This window comes from Bubalus bubalis, chromosome 10 (genome assembly GCF_019923935.1).
Source record: "Bubalus bubalis isolate 160015118507 breed Murrah chromosome 10, NDDB_SH_1, whole genome shotgun sequence".
Lineage (NCBI taxonomy): Eukaryota > Metazoa > Chordata > Mammalia > Artiodactyla > Bovidae > Bubalus > Bubalus bubalis.
Genome location: NC_059166.1, coordinates 52,020,892 through 52,042,753, shown reverse-complemented (window position 1 = coordinate 52,042,753; position 21,862 = coordinate 52,020,892). Strand labels below are relative to the sequence as shown.

The window sequence follows — 21,862 nt, the reverse complement described above, 5'->3', positions numbered from 1 at the left end:
AGAATCCCAGGGACGGAGGAGCCTGGTGGGCTGCCGTCTATGGGGTCGCACACAGTCGGACACGACTGAAGTGACTTAGCAGCAGCAAAGGATAAGTAGAACTTTGTTTCTTCAGATAATAAGAATTATTATACTAATCCTACCTTATTTCAACTTTTGTACTTCAAAACTCTTGCTTTGCCCCTCTAGTCTTTACTTCCTAATCTTAAGGTCATTGCTCTGGGTCTTAACTTTGTTGGAATTTTGTTACATATGAGATGATTTTTTTTTCACTTTAAATTATAATATTTTATTTTAAATAGTCACAACATCTGACACTTCAAAAAAAGATACCACTAATAAATAAAGCAAGGGGAATAATTATCAAAGTTACAACAGACATAATGTTTAGCTGAGAATCACTTCAACAGAGTAAGGCTCTAAAGATATCAGACAAACCAGTACTTGTTTGGATTAAGATGTACAACTCTCTTACTGTACGGGCTTACAGACAAGGCCTTGGTTCCATGTGGTCAATGTTAGAGTCATGCTTCAGACTAAAATTTTCAGTAGTTTTGAGAGCCTATACAAGATGTTATGGACTACACCCTGCAAAAAGTTGCAACTTGAAAACTTCTTTCAAGCTTTACCAGTATCCAATGCATATATTTTTAACATTTCTGAAAAGAGAACAAAATTAATAGGTGATGGTATTCACATCTGATATCTCAGGTTTCATGGCAGACAGGTCTTAATGCTCCTAGACTTTGGGGTATACAAGGGAGGAATATTTTAAATTTATTTAAGTAGAATGTGGGGAAAATTAGGATCAAATGGGCATACATTCCTTGACCCCAGTCCCCTTAGCCCTGTTAACTCTATCAGATCAGATCAGATCAGATCACTCAGTCGTGTCCGACTCTTTGCAACCCAATGAATCGCAGCACACCAGGCCTCCCTGTCCATCACCAACTCCCGGAGTTCACTGAGACTCACGTCCGTCGAGTCAGTGATGCCATCCAGCCATCTCATCCTCTGTTGTCCCCTTCTCCTCTTGCCCCCAATCCCTCCCAGCATCAGAGTCGTTTCCAAAGAGTCAACTCTTCGCATGAGGTGGCCAAAGTACTGGAGTTTCAGCTTTAGCATCATTCCTTCCAAAGAAATCCCAGGGCTGATCTCCTTCAGAATGGACTGGTTGGATCTCCTTGCAGTCCAAGGGACTCTCAAGAGTCTTCTCCAACACCACAGTTCAAAAGCTCCAATTCTTCGGCGCTCAGCCTTCTTCACAGTCCAACTCTCACATCTATACATGACTACTGGAAAAACCATAGCCTTGACTAGATGGACCTTTGTTGGCAAAGTAATGTCTCTGCTTTTGAATATGCTATCTAGATTGGTCATAACTTTCCTTCCAAGGAGTAAGCGTCTTTTAATTTCATGGCTGCAGTCACCATCTGCAGTGATTTTGGAGCCCAGAAAAATAAAGTCTGACACTGTTTCCACTGTTTCCCCATCTATTTCCTATGAAGTGATGGGACCGGATGCCATGATCTTCGTTTTCTGAATGTTGAGCTTTAAGCCAACTTTTTCACTCTCCATTTTCACTTTCATCAAGAGGCTTTTTAGTTCCTCTTCATTTTCTGCCATAAGGGTGGTGTCATCTGCATATCTGAGGTTATTGATATTTCTCCAGCAATCTTGATTCCAGCTTGTGTTTCTTCCAGTCCACTGTTTATCATGATGTACTCTGCATATAAGTTAAATAAACAGGGTGACAATATACAGCCTTGATGTACTCCTTTTCCTATTTGGAACCAGTCTGTTGTTCCATGTCCAGGGAATGGTTAAGCCATCAAAAATTAAACCAATAGTTTTTATATTAAAATGATTCTCCATACTAGTAACACTGCAGAGTCACTAAACTAAGAATTTACCTTGTAGAGGTTAATAAGAAATAAGCTGACAGAACAGTAACAATTATGAAAAATGCTACTCATTTAAAAGGATCTGTGTCCACTCTTTGAGTCTACTTCATACATTCTACCCATCTACCCCACTCCAAAAAGGTTCAGATTATTGTGTCTCAAGGTAATCTATTCCTGAATTACTTGTGAAGAGACAAACTGCTCTGTAGTGTATGAGCTACTTAGGTCCTGTTCTAGGATGATGCACTTCCATTGTCCTAGCTCTCAAATTTGGAAATCTACTTAGGTTCGGTCTTTTAAAACCTTTCCAAATTAACGTAATTAGAATTTGTGTCTCTGTTGCTGTGGGATGATTTGGGAGAATGGCATTGAAACATGTATAATATCATATATGAAATGAATCGCCAGTCCAGGCTCAATGAATGATACTGGATGCTTGGTGCTGGTGCACTGGGATGACCCATTGGGATGGTATGGGGAGGGAGGAGGGAGGGGGGTTTCAGGATGGGGAACACGTGTATACCCGTGGCAGATTCATGTTGATGTATGGCAAAACCAATACAATATTGTAAACTAATTAACCTCCAATTAAAATAAATAAATTTATATTTAAAAAAAAAAGAATTTGTGATCCCTAGATTCACATACAGTACAGGCTCTGTGACAACCTGTTTTTTGGGGGGTTGAATAAAAGCCACAGGATTCTGTGTGACTAAAAACTAAATCTCAGTTATTCGTGTCTGGCATTGTGTAAACATATTTTTAGGTTCATTTTGCGGAACTTCATTAACTACTTCAGGATCTTCAGGGCTCTTCTGAACCTTTGCCACTGCAAAGTTTATCCCTTGGGTTAATCCAGCTTGGGTAATGTTAGCAAACTGGACCATAGAACTTCAAATCTTTGCAAAAGGAGAGACCGCTCTGCTGCTACGGCTCTGTGAAGGAGAAGGCATTACATGAAGCTCTCTCTCAAGTTCAAGCATGCCAGATTCAGAGCCAGGGGTCTTTTGAGATATAACTGAATGCACTGGTTCAACTGACAAAAACTGTGGGCCTCCTGTAGGAAAAGACACATCTAATTGAAAAGGTGGAGAAGGTATCTGTTCTATCGATTAAGACTGAGTTTCTTCGCTAGAAACTTGATTGGTCATTTGATTTCCTTCTTCACTAGCCTGCTGAGAAACAGATCTGGTTTCTGATAGGTGGGTCATTTTGTTGTGTGCATCTTGAACAAATCTGTAGCAGTAAATATCCACAGGCTTGGCAAAGCCAGTCAATGCGTGTATGTTGCCAAGGGAAAGACTTTTCTTCAAAGAAGACTCATGGCCTTTTCCAAGCCCGCTTTCATGAGCAATAGTAACCTCTGAAGGAACATGAATGCTGATATCAGTGCTGCTAATAGACTGGGATCGACTGCCTAATCGAGGTGCTGAAGCAATGATACCACAACTAGGAAGAACATAGTCCGTTGGCACTACATTCTCTGAAGAGTTAGCTGCCTGTCTTCGTCAGACTTGGAATTTGTAAGAAATTCATCAGAGTGATACGAGTCATTATCTGAAGACTTTTCCCCTTCTGACTCTGCCTGGGCTTTATTATCCATCACACTTGTATTTTCCATGGTTTCAAGACTACTGTCTGATTTCCAAAGATTTACTTTTAAGTTTGGTTTTAGAAAGTTAACTCTCATTTCAAGTTTTGTGAAGTTTCTTAGCTTCCGTAGATTACCAATGTTTACATTGGATTTGGTCTGTTTTACTTTTTGATTTAGAGATGAAATTTTGCTCATTAAAAATTGTTTTCCCTGGGCTGAAGAGCCTTGGTTTTGAGATCTGATGCCAATGATGTTTTCATGAGGTTTACTGTTCTTCCTCTCAAGCTTTTTCTCTATTATAGGTACATCTAATCCCATGGCTTGCTTGGTGATCTGCAGCATCTCCTCAATGCACTGAAGGCTATCTTTTCCATCCTCTTCTGGGTTACACATTATAGCTTTCAGTGTGTGGACATAGCCACTTGCTTCTTTATATCTGTGGTGCAATCGCACGCAGGAGAACTTTGGCTTTACCAAAAAGAGTGGGTTCGGGACCTATTTCTATTTTTTCCAGGTCTTCTAGACTTAGTCCTTGATACTGGTTTACTTTGTCAACTTCATCATCATAATAGACCACGTAGTAGGCAGTGTTAGAAAGCAGTAACAGCACATCCACATCAATGAGGCTGCTCTTAAACTTGCTTGAGCCAAGCCATAAAAATTACATCACGACACATAGTTTAATATGAAGAAAATTTCCACAGCTACTAAGTAGTGCTACTTTATCATAGCTTCTATTTTGACACTAATATTTACATTGGTCAAACATGATCTCAGTCAAAAGCATTATGTCTAGAACGAAAAGCACTTGGCACGTCACAATCGAGAAAGATGTTGGCCCTCCCCCCACCCACATTTTTACCTAAGTATAAGCTGCTGCTGCTGCTACTGCTAAGTCACTTCAGTCGTGTCTGACTCTGTGCGACCCCATAGACGGCAGCCCACCAGGCTCCCCCGTCCCTGGGATTCTCCAGGCAAGAACACTGGAGTGGGTTTCCATTTCCTTCTCCAATGCATGACAGTGAAAAGTGAAAGTGAAGTTGCTCAGTCGTTTCCGACTCTTCGCAACCCCATGGACTGCAGCCTACCAGGCTCCTCCATCCATGGGATTTTCTAGGCAAAAGTACTGGAGTGGGGTGCCATTGCCTGCAGTAAATACTTAATTTCCCTCCCCACCACCCTCTGCCCGACTTAAACAGAAATAAACAAAACCTAACCCCCACTTTTTTTTTTTTTTTTAAACACAGACAAAAGAAAGAAAACCTTTCGGTTTACCCCCGCCCCATGATTGCAGCTCGGAGGGAAGGGCTGCGCTACTCGTTTGTCTCTTCCTGCCAGTCAGGCAGCCCCTCCTTTCACAAGATGAACACAAACACCGCCAGCACCACATGCAGCCCCACCACCGCGACAAGAGTCGCGTAAAAGCCACTGTCATCGGGGGACATTAACAGGAAGCTTTGGAAAAGCAGCAATTTGCAGGAAAAATACAACCCCACAGGAACTTTAACCATAAGTTCTGCAAAAAAGGAGAAAAATCTTGAAAGTGATCGCCAGGCTGCCGCCTTCGGGCTTGGGCTGGGCAGGGCAGCGTTGCCAGCGGCATTGCCTGTGGCGTTCGCCTGCTTCTGAGCCGTCGTAGGAGGCCGGTGGGAGCGCGGCATCTAGTCAGTCAGTCAGTCTGTCCCCTCCATTCGTCAACTAATCGAAGCTCGAGATGATTTTATAAGGAAGATCCTTCAAGCAACTCCTGAAGTAATATATAGGAAAGAATGAATGATGAAACCGCTAACAAGAACAAATGTTGAATTGTCCAAAGAGAAAACTGAAATTACTTGAGGCAGTAGTCACTCAAAGATATCACATCCCCCAGCCAAACCAACACAACAATTTAATCAGAATCTCCCAATCATGGGTCGAGGTTTCATTCAACTTTAAACCTCACCATGGGTGATTCAAATGTGTAACCAAGGTTAACAGCCAGAACCATAAGGGTTATTGGTTAGAGAGGAAAAAAGCCAAGCAGTAGAATATATGAATGATGTGTATATTATGCAGCCATTCAAAATTATAATTCTGAAGATCAGGTACTGCTGCTAAGTCACTTCAGTCGTGTCCGACTCTGTGCGACCACATAGACGACAGCCCACCAGGCTCCCCCGTCCCTAGGGTTCTCCAGGCAAGAACACTGGAGTGGAATGCCATTTCCTTCTCCAATGCATGAAAGTGAAAAGTGAAAATGAAGTCGCTCAGTCGTGTCCGACTGCTAGCGACCCTGTGGACAGCAAGCCCACCAGGCTCCTCCGTCCATGGGATTTTCCAGGCAAGAGTACTGGAGTGGGGTGCCATTGAAGATCAGGTAAAAGATAGTGTAATCTCTAAATATGGCACACAAGGCCTCTTATTGTCTCATCTCTGTCTCTACTATCACATTTGCTGCTCCCTTCATGGGCCTTTCCATTCCATGAGTTACAGCCTCATCAGTCTATTTGCAGGTTCCTAAACATGCCTTAGCCTGAACTCAGCCTAGATCCTCTTAGGCCTCAGCCTGAACTGCTTCCTTATCTGCCTGGATCATTCCTCCTCCTAGTTAATTAACTGAAAGCTGAAGTGCATACTCATACAGACAGCCTTCCTGATCTTCCAGACTGACCTGAGTCCCTACAGCACTTCCTACTAAAAGTGGAACATGTCACACTGTATCATAATTGTTGGCTTACTTATATTTCAACTTTTATCACTTTGAAAACAAAAGCATTATCTTCTTCCTCATTTCTGAATCCCAGTATCTAACAAAGTGCTTTAACACAGTGTGTGTGTGAGTGAAAGTCGCTCAGTCATGTCCAATTCTTTGTGATCTCATGGACTGTAAGTCCATGGAATTCTCCAGGCCAGAATACTGGAGTGGGTAGCCTTTCCCTTCTCCAGGGGATCGTCCCAACTCAGGAATCGAACACAGGTCTCCCGCATTGCAGGCATATTCTTTACCAACTGAGCCACCAGGGAAGCCCAACACAGAGAGGTGCTCGAAAAATATTGGGTTGAACTTTTAAAAGCAAATAATATCATAGAAATACATATGATGTATGTATTAAAGTGCATTTGATATGGGCTCCCCTGGTGACTCAGTGGTATAGAAGCCATCTGCCAATGTAGGGTTTGATCCCTGGGTTGGGAAAGATCTCCTGGAGAAGTAAAGGGCAACTCATTCCAGTATTCTTGCCTGGGAACTTCCATGGATAGAGGAGCCTGGCAGGCTACAGGCCATGGGGTCACAAAAGAATTGAACATGACTTAGCAACTAAACAACAACAGCAGCATTTGATAGAGAAGGAAGAAAGGAAAGGAAGGAGAGAGGAAGAGAAAAACTACATTCATAGAATAAATTCTAAGTGACAATATTTATAACTTCACATAGTTCTTGCAACATTCCCTAGGATAAATATTATTTTCCTTAATTTTACAGATGATGAACCCAAGGCCAAGAGTTTTATATAATTTATTCAATAATTGGGAGTTAATAAGTACTATACTCAGGTTTTGATGGAGAAGGAAATGGCAACCCACTCCAGTGTTCTTGCCTGGAGAATCCCAGGGACAGGGGAGCCTGGTGGGCTGCCGTCTCTGGGGTCGCACAGAGTCGGACACGACTGAAGCGACTTAGCAGCAGGTTTTGAACCCAGGTTTATATGACCAAAACTACCCTGTATTTCAAAAATAAAAAATAGTTATTTTACAGTTTTGATTTAGGAGGAATTACAAGGTATTTAGGGGCTGAAGACAATAGTCAGGGTAAGTCACTAGCAGATAAGAAGGGAACACATTTTCTAAACTGCTCAAAGGAAATCCATTCACAGACAAATACAGAGTCACAGTCTTTGTGTAACAAATCAACAAAATTATATTACTGAAAAAATATCAAAACCATTCAATATACTTAAGTGTAATATTTTTCTGTATTTAGCCATTTTGTTTGTCTCCAATAAAAGTATGTCTTATATTACTCAACAGAATTTCTCTGCTAAGGTGTTACAAATCATTCTTCAGATTAAGTGTTTCAAGATCATATAGTATTGAAAACCTTTATTTCCTCAACTTCCCAGCACTAAATTGATCAAAACTGAAGCAAAATATAAAGTACCTATCTCTGGACTTATAATTTTTATATCCTGCTAACAAAAAGTTATTTTGAGGCTCCATTACACCTATTAGCAAAAAGAAACCAACAAAAGAAGATATCATAAATGTAAAGGTAAATGCATAATAAAAAAATAAATGTAGGTATTAAAAAGGATGCCTTGAAATTTAAGGACAGACGCCTATGGGATACACAGAAACTACAAGCTGAATGCACTCATGCTCCATCTTCTTTAGAACCCCCAAAGATGCTGAAGAGAGGAGAATTTAAAAGTAAGGAAAAAACTCTTCTTTTCTTAATTTTATTTCTATAGTTGATGAAACTGAGGTTCAATTCAGAAAAGTCTTGCCCAGCCTCTCGAGGCTAAACCAGTCAGCATTTGAAATCACCTCTTTGAGAGCCAAGCCCATCTTTATGCTAAACCATAGTGCATTTCTCCATTTTTGGTTTCTCTATCCTTGCAAAATCACAACAAAACATTCTTAGGTAGAACTGCTCTGTTTATTTCATTCCTTTTTCTCCCTTAGTCACAGCAAGTGATTTTTTTAATCTAGTTTTCTTTTCATATATATTGCCTGCAACATAAGATTTCTAGCAATATTGTCATATTTCCTCTCAATTTTTATTAGGCAATATAAAGCAATATTATATATTTTATTATTAACAAATTTATACAGAATAAAGTGCAAAATGATTACTACAATTATTTATAATAGAAAATGTTTGCATTGAGATAAACATTTCACTATTGTTATGGAACATTGATTTAAACAGTGATTAAACAATGAATAGACACACTGCTTGATATTGTTAAATTGAGATATATTATTAATATTACTGAATAGAAAATGGAAAGAAAAATCATAATTAAAGAGACTGTAAAAACATATCTAGCCATCCCCAATGAGTCCAAATGTTTTTATCTTGACATATTAATCTCAGGGTACTAAGAGAGCCTGCAAGTGAGATTTCTGAACCTCAGTTGGCAATATTTAAGGAAATGGCTGATGGCTGGAAGGTGTTCTTGGGAAGGAGTGAGGAAGAAAATGGTACTAGAGACACCATTCAAGTTTCACAACTCAAATGCCTCTATGGGTCATTCAGGTAGTGTAAAGGAGTGAGGGAGCTAGCAGGGAACCAGTGAATTTGGGATCACAGGCTCTGTCCACAGTGAGCAGCACTACTCGGTTACAGTCTGTTGATGGGATGAGAGGCTTTGGGTTTTACCTGGGAGCTCTTAAAATTGAAAAATAAAATCAAGACTTCTAAAATCAGTCAAAAATCCAGACTTCTAATGGAAATATTGCCTTTAAAAAGTATTTACAGGTCACACACACGCACACACACACATCAGATGATAAAATTCCACCTATACTATACCAGATTCAAAAGCCAGCCACCAATTTATACAGATGTTTGCTGTTTCTTCCACTTGGAAATAAGTAATATTTCCTGTAGAATTGTAACATATATTAGACATATATTAGAATGAATCAGAGATCAAAAGTCATCTAAAGAACAGGAAAGGCTACCAGATAACATGGCTTGATTGAATGAATTAATATACCCAAAGAAAGACTTGTCAATCCGAAAGAGATTAGTATGCCTGGAACAAGAATAACCAGAGTTTGAGTCTAGAAGAGAAGAAAAGGATGTTCTGGCTCACAGACTTGAACAATTCATTCCTAACCTAAGTTATCTAAATTAAGGAAACTGCTGCAACTGTTTCCTGCCATTAAATACTAGATTTAATTTCATGCCTAACAAGCTAACCCTCTGAGTAAAATGTCAAAGTTACATCAATCTATATTCAGGATACTTTTGTCTCCCATGAGGTTGCATATCATTATAAATTGATAGGGTGACAGTTTTATTTGTACATGTCCCTGGTGAGTTTGGTTAGTGGAAGTTCACTTCTGAGAAACAGATCCATTCACAGTATGCGCAAATGTAAACAACAGAAATAGGATTTTGGCAAACTCACTAAGCCAATTTCTACTTCCTGAACGACTGGCAGACAGGAGTAAGCCATTTCCTAGAACTACCAAAATTCACCAGCCACTATTTTTTTACTTCATTAGCGTCAAAAAACTAGAAGTGTTGCAGTAATCCAACAGGGAAAAAATAGTTAAAAAAAAAAAAAAAAAACCAGGTCAAGAGATTTCTGCAATCAAATACAGTGTAAGTTAAACATCAATCCCAAGTAAAATTCCAGAATTAAACTATAGACTGTGAGTATGTTGGATAAATAACATGAGTATAATTTTAAAAATTAATGATAAAGTTACTAAAGTGGAATGGTTTTAGAAATGTGATAGATATAATGTGCCTGTCTTTAAAAACAGTGATACTTAAAGAGTTATCCTTAGTGATTTTTAAAATTCTCCTTCAGCCCTTAAACAAAAATAGATAATTGTATCACAGTTTCAGATCACAAGGCTGCATAAAGAAATACAATGGATGGGACTTCCCTGGTGGTCAAGTGGCTAAAATTCTGTGTTCCCAGTGCAGGGACCCTCTGGTGAATCCCTAGTCAGGAAATCAGATCCCACACACCACAACTAAGAGTTTGCATGCCAAAACCAAGGGATCTGCCTACCACAGTGAAGACTGGAGATCCTGCATGCTGCAACTAAGATGCACGGCAGGGGAAACAAGATGGCAGAGCAGTAGGTGGACGTGGAGTACATCTCTCTCAAGGATACACCAGGAACACACCTTCAGACACAGAAGTGCACGCAGAACACCAGCTGAGAGCAGACAGAAGTACCTGACCAGTGGAAAAGAATATATAGAACCACACAAACTCAGTAGGATGAAGGGGGGAAACAGGAGTGTTAGTAGGACTGGACCTGCCCTCTGCTGGTGGGGGAACTGAAGTAGGGGTCCAATCCCCATATCAGGGCAATTGTCTGGGTCAGAGGAGAAACATTTAAAGCTGAGAGTGAAGTAGCTGATCTGTGGCAGCCTAAATGGAATAAGAATCAGACAGTCCTGTGACAGCCATACGTACCCCGGACAGGGATGCAGGTCCCCTAGAAGGTGCAGCAGCTAGGAGCTGGAGCATAGGGATTGTGGAGCAATTCCAGGGTGAGGGCTGCTGTTGACTGCAGAGAGACAGACAGAGGGGGACAAGAGAGAGGAGACTGTGGTGGGAAATGCCTGTGGAGGAAAGCCAGGCAGCCATGGAAGCAAGGCGATACTGCTGAGTCACGCATAGGTGGTAGAGCTATTAATGCCGCCTCTAAGATGCAGAGCAGGCAAATAAATAAATAATAAATACAATAAATATTTTTTAAAAAGAAATACAATGGATGACAGAACCAAAAATAAAAATTATAGGGTAGAATGAGTCTAAGTTATATTTATTTGAATTAAATTCAAAATCTTCCATTCCAGTTCCTAAAAGCAAATTCAGGAAATATCATGATAAACATCAAAATACACATATTTTGGGAGGAAAAACTGTGAAATTTTTTGGCAATAATATCATATGGAGTAAATAACATGGGCTTCCCCACTGGCCTAGCAGTCAAGAGTCCACTTGCAATGCAGGAGTCACAGGAGATGCAGGTTCAATCCCTGGGTCAGGAAGATCCCCTGGAGGAGGGCATGGCAACCCACTCCAGTATTCTTTCCTGGAGAATCCCATGGACAGTGAACCTGGCAGGCTGCAGTCCATGGGGTCGCAAAGAGTTGGCTAGGACTGAAGCGATTTAGCACACATGCATGCAAATAGCATAATTAATAGAATCTTATTAGTTCAATAAAACTTTCATTTTTTTCCCATATCCAGAGAGAGTAAGGTAATACTTAGTCACAAATCTCTATGAAGTCAAACAACATCTAAGTCTGTATTCGGGTCTAAGAATCATTTCTTAAAGGGCCTATAGGCTTATGGAATTCATTTGGAAGAGAGGAAACAAGGAAGGGCAATCAAAGCAAGTTATGTGAAAATCAATTAAAGGAACTAAGAATATTAGGCATTCAGATGGAAAAAATAAAATAAAAATCATCCTCTAATACCTAAAGGCAAAATGCAAATTTGTTCGGTCTAATCCCAAGGAATAGAACTTGAAATATGTTAGAAGTTTCAGGAAAACATGATTCATCGCATTGTAAAAACAAATATTTTTCATGGTCAGAGTTGCCAAACTCTGTGCTAACATACAGGGATGTTAATGCAGGTACTGGTAACTATTTAGTGAAAAAATATTGAATGGATCATTGGATTTGGCTAATGATTTAGAAATACTTAATTGAAGAACTTGGTGTTTTAACAGTTACCTTGCCCTTATGATTCAAATTTAATCTTGAAAACACTTGTTCATCTATTTTCACAACTTTAACTTTAAAAACAAACTGAAATATAAGTATAAATATTCTCCATAAACCAGTGTGTTCTCCTCTGCTACTGGTTATTCTATTTGTGTATCTTTCTGACAGGTGTTTTCCCTAACACATGTGTGCTACACATTCAGCTAATTGCTAGACGCTGCCATGGTGTATCAGATAGCACATACTCTCTGACAGCCATAAGTTGGCTGTACAATAACAAGAGAATATATAATAAAGTGTGTCCTGAAAACATAGAGATAATTTTAGGACTTTAAGTTATAGGTGCTGATTCTCTGACTGGGTAAAGATTGTGATCTGTTTTGAGGTATAGTTATATTCATTCTTGAAACCAAAAATCCTTCCCTCTACTCTTTCAAATGTCTTTATCTATTCAATTAAGAGAATGAAACATTCCAAGGCATTCTTTTATGGGAAAATTATCATTTGCAACTACTTATCTATCTGTCTTAGGATAGTCTGATACTGTGCAACCAAGTCAAAATACAGAACTAAATTATACATCAAGGCAGCCAGAGGAGAGGAACAGCACACATATCTTCCAATTTTGAATGTATGATCATCAGGTCAAAAAAGATTCACTGACTGATTTTATAATAAGAAAATATTGTAAACTTAGATGATACTTTAGGCTAGTAAAACATCATTTATCTGTTTAGATGCTGGGGATTCTTAATAAAATTTCATTTTTAAAATGTATTTTCTGATTTTTAAGTGTGTGGAAACCACTGACATAATCATGAAGATTCCTTAAAGCCCATGATTTTATGTGATATAGTGTTTACTGTAAGAAAACTCTAGCTGGTCTTTACCAAGTCCTATAAATAATTTTCTAAAAAGCAAAAGCCCTAACGTAAGCAATCACATAGTAATTCAATACTTTACTAAGAGATATATGTATTTTGTGTGGAGAATCCCATGGACAGAGGAGCCTGGTGGGCTACTGTCCATAGTGTCACAGAGTCAGACATGACTGAGCAAGGAAACAGCATATGTATTTTAATGCATCTCTATATTTATAGATATAATAAATATATCTTTCCTTTCCTTCAGTTCCTACTTCATATCTGCAGCATGTAGGGTTATTAAAATTCACCCTGTTCATTATAAATTATAAGTGAGTTATAACTTAAACTTTAAATTATTATTGTTCTAATCAATTACACTCTTTTTGTTTAGTTTGATGGAACTAATGCAAAGGCAAGATTGTAGCTATCTAACTTCAGTGAAGCAAAACTACCTGAACCCTCTATATAAAGGTAGCAGATAGTATTTTGAGAAAGACAGTAAAAGAATATAGTATTTGAAAATGAAAAAGCAAAGAAGATGCACTTGACCTTGTAGAAACTGACAAACAGAAAGTGGACTTATTTGACCAAGTGACTTTGGCTGTCAAGCAATTTCCTGTCCTAAGCAGCAATCTGGCCCAGACCGCAGAGTTATCAGAATAAAATCTGAGAACCATTTTACAGGAGAATCAAATAAGATTTGGAATGAAAATTTCATTGCAAAGGAAGAAAAATTTGCAATAATTTTCTATAATATAAGAAGACTTTTTAGCACTTTTATTGCAGAAGCAATTCTAAATAACAGAGCTTTTCTTATAACAGCATTTCTATAATAATGGTGTTTTATAACAGAAGTGCTATTATTACAAAAATGGCATTATAATAGTGGCATTATTATTGTTGCATCTCTCTTATAACAGAAGTGCTAAATAAGCCTATCTATATTAAAGAAATTTCAAATTTCTTCCTTCTCAGAGCTTAATGTGATTTGGCCAGTCTCTTTCACATGATCATTTTACAAGTAATTTTATATGGGTTGACCCAACATCGAAATATATGTCCAGTTTACACAGACTCCCAGGAAATCTGACATTAAACTAAGAGTCAAAATATTTGAGTTATATTCTCAGCTCTAGCATTAGCTATTAAGTGACCCTTAGCAGCATGTTTCTCTTCCTCTGAGCAATTTTTATTCTCCATTGAAACAAAAAACAAGGAGATTCTTCATAACTCCCAGTGAAATCTTTCCCATTACTAAAAAGCTCATTTGGTCCCAGATCTTAATAACATCAATTACATATTTTTACTTCTTTGTTTTAAACTCATTGATGTGCTAATTTGTAATTCTGATATTTATTTATTGGAATACATTTATATTCTCAAGTTAGAAGCTAAATAAAAGAAAGAATTCCTTTTGAAAAAAATCTTCCCTTAAATGATCAGCACAGAGCCATGAATATAATGGGCAATTTTAAATTTTTTATTAAAATTCATCTGATAACAAAGTTCTAAAAAATCCAAGCTGAATTCAGAAAATAACAGGGTTTCATTCTGTAGCTAGTAGAATACAATTCAAGAACTTGACCATTTTCAGGTTGAAGTAAAGCAATAAAATATTAGAATAAGGTTGGAAGTGATAAAAATATATAATGTTCAATGATAGTTAAAGTTCAAAAACTGCCTCAAAAGAAATCTATGTCCACATCAAGAATGTTATTATAAATTTAACTTCTCATTCAATAAAGTATATATTGCTTTCCCATATATTTAGGGAGTATTCTTTGAAATAATTTAACTATATATGGAAAAGAATAACTAAATTTAAGTTTATAAAATTCTACTTTTTATTAAAGGTATCTTTTAATCCTTTGATAATGAGCTTTCAGCAGAGAAGACAGGAAAGATTTTAATTTCCAAAGGTACTGACCTTTCAAACATTAAAATAAAATTCTATATATTTCTCAGATCAGATCAGATCAGTCGCTCAGTACTGTTCGACTCTTTGCGACCCCATGAATCGCAGCACGCCAGGCCTTCCTGTCCATCACCAACTCCTGGAGTTCACTGAGACTCACGTCCATCGAGTCAGTGATGCCATCCAGCCATCTCATCCTCTGTCGTCCCCTTCTCCTCTTGCCCCCAATCCCTCCTAGCATCAGAGTCTTTTCAGTGAGTCAACTCTTCGCATGAGGTGGCCAAAGTACTGGAGTTTCAGCTTTAGCATCATTCCTTCCAAAGAAATCCCAGGGCTGATCTCTTTCAGAATGGACTGGTTGGATGTCCTTGCAGTCCAAGGGACTCTCAAGAGTCTTCGCCAACACCACAGTTCAAAAGCATCAATTCTTCGGCGTTCAGCCTTCTTCACAGTCCAGCTCTCACATCCTATATATTTCTAGGCCAATACAATTAGATTACATCATCTGCTTAGGATATAGTCTGACAAATAGTAAGGTAAGGAAATTCACTACAGGCATTTTTACATTTTTAGGTTGTGAAACAAAGTAGAACCTTACAGGGTGTTCCTGAGGATAGAGTCTCTACCACCAATATCTCCCATCTTTCTTTTTATTTGTAGAAAAGCTTTAGCCTCCTAGGCCTTCCCTGAGTTCCAAACAGCAGATTTAATCAGAGAAGAGAAAAAAGACAGAAGCAAAGAAAAGCAGTCAAGTAAGACAAAATAATAATAGTTTAGCCATAAAACAAGGTCAAGGACTTTTTAAGTTCCTTGTCAAGGACTACAAATAATATTCTGAGCAATATTCATGAGTTGCTGTGTAGCTACTAAAACCCCCGCCAGGAGGAGGAAGTTGACTGCATGTTGACCACCAATATGTAGACCCTAGATGGGCTAGAACTAGAAGGCTATTGATTGAAATTCCTGAAACCTTACCCCATTACCTCACCATCAACAAATCAAAGAATTATGTACAAGCTGATCATGTACCCTATGACCCTCTCCCTCACACTGTCTTTAAAAACCCTTCCCTGAAAGCCCTGGGGGAATTCATGTCTTTTGAGAATGAGTTGCCTGTTCTCCTTACTTGGTGCCCTGCAATAAACACTATGTTTCTTCACCACAAATCCGTGTCAGTGGATTGGCTTTTCTGCACACTGAGTGAGCAGAATCAAGTGTGGTTCAGTAACAACTGTCATGAATGCTTTCGATAAAATGAAATTATTTTATTTTTGATTGCAAGTTGAAGAAAGTTTAGTTAGAACATGTATATTAATATATACACATACATAGGTGTATGTGTGGGCTTCCCTGGTGGCTCATAAGGTAAAGATTCAACCTGTAATGCAGGAGACCCGGCTTTGATCCCTGGGTCAGGAAGATCCCCTGGAGAAGGGAATGGCTACCCATTCCAGTATTTTTCCCCAGAGAATTCCATGGACAGAGAAGCTTGGTGGGCTACAGTGCACTGGATTGCAAAGAGTTGGACTCTACTGAGCGACTAAGAACACACACACACAGGTGCATGTATATAATATATGTGTATGAATATAATATTCTACCAGCACCAAAGAAATAGAGTTTTGAGGGACAATTCCCATACCATGCTTATTCATCATACTGAATGACATTATCAGGAGCTATCATTTTTTAAACAATTCACTTCAGCTCAGTTCAGTTCAGTCATTCAGTCATGTCTGACTCTTTGTGAACCCATGAATCACAGCACGCCAGGCCTCCCTATCCATCACCAACTCCTGGAGTTTACTCAAACTCATGTCCATCGAGTTGGTAATTCCATCCAATCATCTCATCCTCTGTCGTCCCCTTCTCCTCCTCCCCCAATCCCTCCCAGCATCAGAGTCTTTTCCAATGAGTCAGCTTTAGCATCAGTCCTTCCAAAGAAATCCCAGGGCTGATCTCCTTTAGAATGGACTGGTTGGATTTCCTTGCAGTCCAGGGGACTCTCAAGAGTCTTCTCCAACACCACAGTTCAAAAGCATCAATTCTTCGGCACTCAGCTTTCTTCACAGTCCAACTCTCACATCCATACATGACCACTGGAAAAACCATAGCCTTGACTAGACGGACCTTTGTTGGCAAAGTAATGTCTCTGCTTTTTAATATGCTCTTTAGGTTGGTCATAACTTTCCTTCCAAGGAGTAAGCGTCTTTTAATTTCATGGTGCAGTCACCATCTGCAGCGATTTTTGGAAAAGTCATAAAAATAAAGTCAAAAAACTAAAGTCAGCCACTGTTTCCACTGTTTCCCCATCTATTTCCCATGAAGTGATGGGACCAGATGCCATGATCTTAGTTTTCTGAATGTTGAGCTTTAAGCCAACTTTTTAACTCTTCACTTTCACTCTCATCAAGAGGCTTTTGAGTTCCTCTTCACTTTCTGCCATAAGGGTGGTGTCACCTGCATATCTGAGGTTATTGATATTTCTCCCAGCAATCTTGATTCCAGCTTGTGCTTCTTCCAGCCCAGCGTTTCTCATGATGTACTCTGCATGTAAGTTAAATAAGCAGGGTGACAATATACAGCCTTGACGTACTCCTTTTCCTATTTGGAACCAGTCTGTTGTTCCATGTCCAGTTCTAACTGTTGCTTCCTGATCTGCATATAGGTTTCCTAAGAGGCAGGTCAGGTGGTCTGGTATTCCCATCTCTTTCAGAATTTTCCACAGTTTATTGTGATCCACACAGTCAAAGTCTTTTAAAAAATTAAGACCATGTAAAAAAAAAATGGTAGTAGCATTTTTAAACTCCAGAAGTTCAAGAGAGAGAACAAAAAAAGAGAAGCTAAAGGATGAGAAGTTAATGATTATTTTAATTGAATCACTAAGAGACAGATTCCAAGCAGGAACTTCCTGGCTTCCATTATTGACAAATGTTAACATACACATAATCTACTCACTCAAGCCTGCTAGTTCAATATTAAACAGAACAATGTGAAAGTTTAAAAGTACTGGGGTCCAATCTTCAGTGAAATATTTAGTTTTCCTTTGTTCCAAGAGGAACTGAGGTCTAAGGTTGATTAAACACCTTCTAATGTGCCAGATCCCATTTCAGGTGTTGACATATGATACCTTTCCTTACTGTTCTTGGAGGTTATTACTGCTATTGTCATTATTATTAATATTATTATTATTTTCAAAGGCAGAGATTGGATGCATAGATGAAATCAAGCCACTTACCTATAGTCATACAGAGACTATGTGACAGACTATATAGGTACATTCTTCAAGGAATGGGAGGACTATAACAGGATGGATTTATCCAGGCAGATTCATCCTGATCATAAAGAAGTTTCTCTAAATGCTCAAAAGCATGATAGCAGCAATATTCTTGAGAAGATTCACATGATTTAAAAAGAAAATGCCTCTTAAATATCAAAAAACAACATTCCTTTATTTCTAAGAATGAAAACATTAAGTGTAGAAAAGATAACCTACCCAGAGTTTGAGCCCAGACTTGAATGTTCTGCTTCTGTCTCCCAATTTGGATCTCTGTCAGTACAGTGCAACAGAAAGCTGTTTTGTCACTCTCCCTCCAATAAAAAATAGTATTAGACTGAGGAAATACTTTTATAGGAGGCACTGAATGGGACCACCTTAGAAGAAAATCACTAGATTACTTGTAGCCTCAGGCACTTGTGCCTCAAGTAAACCAAAACAGACCTTTCTTCCTAATGATCAGTCAGTTTAGTTGCTCAGTCATGTCTGATTCTTTGAGACTGCATGGACTGCAGCATGCTAGGCTTCCCTGTCCATCACCAACTCCCTGAGTTTACTCAAACTCATGTCCATTGGATCAGTGATGCCATCCAACCATCTCATCCCCTGTCGTACCCTTCTCCTCTCGCCTTCAATCTTTCCCAGCATCAGGGTCTTTTCAAATGAGTCAGTTCTTCCCATCAGGTGGCCAAAGTATTAGAGCTTCAGCTTTAGCATCAGTCCTTCCAATGAATATTCAGGACTGATTTCCTTTAGGATAGACTGGATAGATCTCCTTGCAGTCCAAGGGACTCTCAAAAGTTTTCTCCAACACCACAGTTCAAAAGCATCAATTCTTTGGCTCTCAGATTTCTTCATAGTCCAACTCTCACATCCATACATGGCTACAGGAAAAACCATAGCTTTGACTAGATGAACCTTTGTTGGTAAAGTAATGTCTCTACTTTTTAAGATGCTGTCTAGGTTGGTCATAGCTTTTCTTCCAAGGAGCAAGCATCTTTTAATTTCATAGCTGCAGTCACCATCTGCAGTGATTTTGGAGCCCCCCAAAAAATAGGTTCTAACTGTTTCCATTGTTTCCCCATCTATTTGCCATGAATGATGGGACCAGATGCCATGATCTTTGTTTTCTGAATGTTGAGTTTTAAGCCAACTTTTTCACTCTCCTCTTTCACTTTCATCAAGAGGCTCTTTAGTTCTTCTTCACTTTCTGCCATAACGGTGGTATCATCTGCATATGTGAGGTTATTATATTTCTCCAGCAATCTTGATTCCAGCTTTTGCTTCATCCAGACCAGCATTTCTCATGATGCACTCTGCATATAAGTTAAATAAGCAGGGTGACAATATACAGCCTTGATGTATTCCTTTCCCAATTTGGAACCAGTCTGTTGTTCCATGTCCAGTTCTAACTGTTGCTTCCTGACCTGCATACAGATTTCTCAAGAGGCAGGGTCAGGTGGTCTGGCATTCCCATCTCTTTCAGAATTTTCCACAGTTTGTTATGATCCACACAGTCAAAGGCTTTGGCATAGTCAATAAAGCAGATGTTTTTCTGGAAATCTCTTGCTTTTTTAATGACCCAACAGATGTAGGCAATTTGATCTCTGGTTCCTCTGACTTATCTAAATCCAGCTTGAACATCTAGAAGTTCACGGTTCACATATTGCTGAAGCCTGGCTTGGAGAATTTTGAGTATTACTTTGCTAGCATGTGAGATGAGTGCAATTGGGCAATAGTTTGAGCATTCTTTGGCATTGCCTTTCTTTGGGATTGGAATGAAAACTGACCTTTTCCAGTTCTGTGGCCACTGCTGAGTTTTCCAAATTTGCTGGCATATTGAGTGCAGCACTTTCACAGCATTTTTTAGGACTTGAAATAGCTCAGCTAGAATTCCATCACCTCCACTAGCTTTGTTCATAGTGAAGCTTCCTAACGCCCACTTGACTTCACATTCCAGGATGTCTAGCTCTAGGTGAGTGATCACACCATCATGATTATCTAGGTCGTGAAGATCTTTTTTGTACAGTTGGCCTGTGTATTCTTGTCACCTCCTCTTAATATCTTCTGCTTCTGTTAGGTCCATACCATTTCTGTCCTTTATTGAGCCCATCTTTGCATGAAATGTTCCCTTGGTATCTCTAATTTTCTTGAAGAGATCTCTAGTCTTTCCCATTCTATTGAATTCCTCTATTTCTTTGCATTGATCACCGAGGAAGGCTTTCTTATCTCTCCTTGCTATTCTTTAGAACTCTGCATCCAAATGGGTATATCTTTCCTTTTCTCCTTTGCCTTTCACTTCTCTTCTTTTCACAGGTATTTGTAAGGCCTCCTCAGACAACCATTTTGCCTTTTTGCATTTCTTTTTCTTGGGGATGGTCTTGATCACTGCCTCCTGTACAATGTCAGGAACCTCCATTCATAGTTCCTTAGGCACTCTCTCTATCAGATCTAATCCCTTGAATCTAATTGTCACTTTCACTGTATAATTGTAAGGGATTTGATTTAGGTCATCAATCAAAACCACTGAATGGTCTAGTGGTTTTCCCTACTTTCTTCATGTTGTACCATTATCTAGGACAGGAGTTTTATTGTACCTAGTAGAGGAGATTCAGTTTGTTTTGTGCCATTTCCTCCTCCTCAGTGTTTTTAAATTCATGAAGGGAAATACATACATAGAAAACCAAATATATTAAAATTTTGATATCAAAACAGTCTTTTAACTGCTTTGAGATATGACTGACATACAAAAAGCTATAGATAGTTAATGCATACAACTCAATGTGTCTGGGATAAGTATACTCTCATGAAACCATCATCAATATCAGTGCCAAAAACTTATCTATTAAAAGATTAAGTTTTATTTTTTATTACTTCATTAAATAACAATATCTAGCCATAATTCTAATAACATCAATTGAAGACAGTGATGAGTGTAAATAATTTTTGAGTTATGCATAATTATATATGAAAATATCAATGATTTCTATTAATGCTAAAGTCATAAGTACTACTGTGGCTTTTTGCCAAATTTCATAAGGAAATACTAAGTCTCATTCCATATGGGTGAAAATAAAGATGTGATTTTTGTTTGAAGTTTTATACACATACCCATTGTGAACACCACATTTTAAAATCCTGATTCTAGGAAAAGTTGGTGTGTTAAGGTGATTGGAAAAGAAAAATACTGGAGGTTTTATTTAAGTTTCTAGAATTTTGACTCTCACACACACAAAAGTAAATAATTAAATAAATAGAAGTAAAGTTCCTATATTCCCACAAATCTCAACAGCTCATGGCATAACATCCTTGTTCCCAAAGTTATGTTATACAGTCAACATTTAATGAGGGGTCTCAAAAGACCAATACTTGAAACAACTAAAATTTCTCTTTGAGATAGAAACTTTGCACTCTACTGCTCTAAATATCCAGAGGAAAGGAGAATAAATGGGAGGAAGGAGAGTGGAAAAAATGGAATGAATAGATTCTTTTTTCAGTCATCAGACAGTACAGAGAAGGCAAGAAGGAGAAGGGTTTGAGAGTAATAAAGCCAATTAGTGGATTGAAGGTAAGAAGCCACATTTTGATACAAGAGACTGATAATTTTAAGCAGCAAGAGAGATTAGAAGAGAGAAGTGATAGTGCTATGCAGTTTAGACAGGAGATGTTGGAAAACTGAATAGTAAAAGGATGGGGAAAACACCGCTATAAAAACAGCTGCCTAAGTTAATCATCCCTTTATTTTTGGTTCCTAGTTACAAAGATTTTGAACTTTATATACCAATTTATCTTTACATACTGTTGTTACCATTTGTTTTGTTGATTTTAATGTAATTCCTCAATTAACTGATTTCTCTCAAATTGTTTTCTTCTCTATCATCCATAACAAACAA

The 21,862-nt window shown here is 38.4% G+C and overlaps 1 pseudogene; it reads right to left on the bottom strand.

Annotated features, from left to right (window-relative positions):
- Nucleotides 1-2,604: 2,604 nt before the first annotated feature.
- On the bottom strand, nt 2,605-4,175 carry LOC102396456 (annotated as a pseudogene).
- Nucleotides 4,176-21,862: the final 17,687 nt, after the last annotated feature.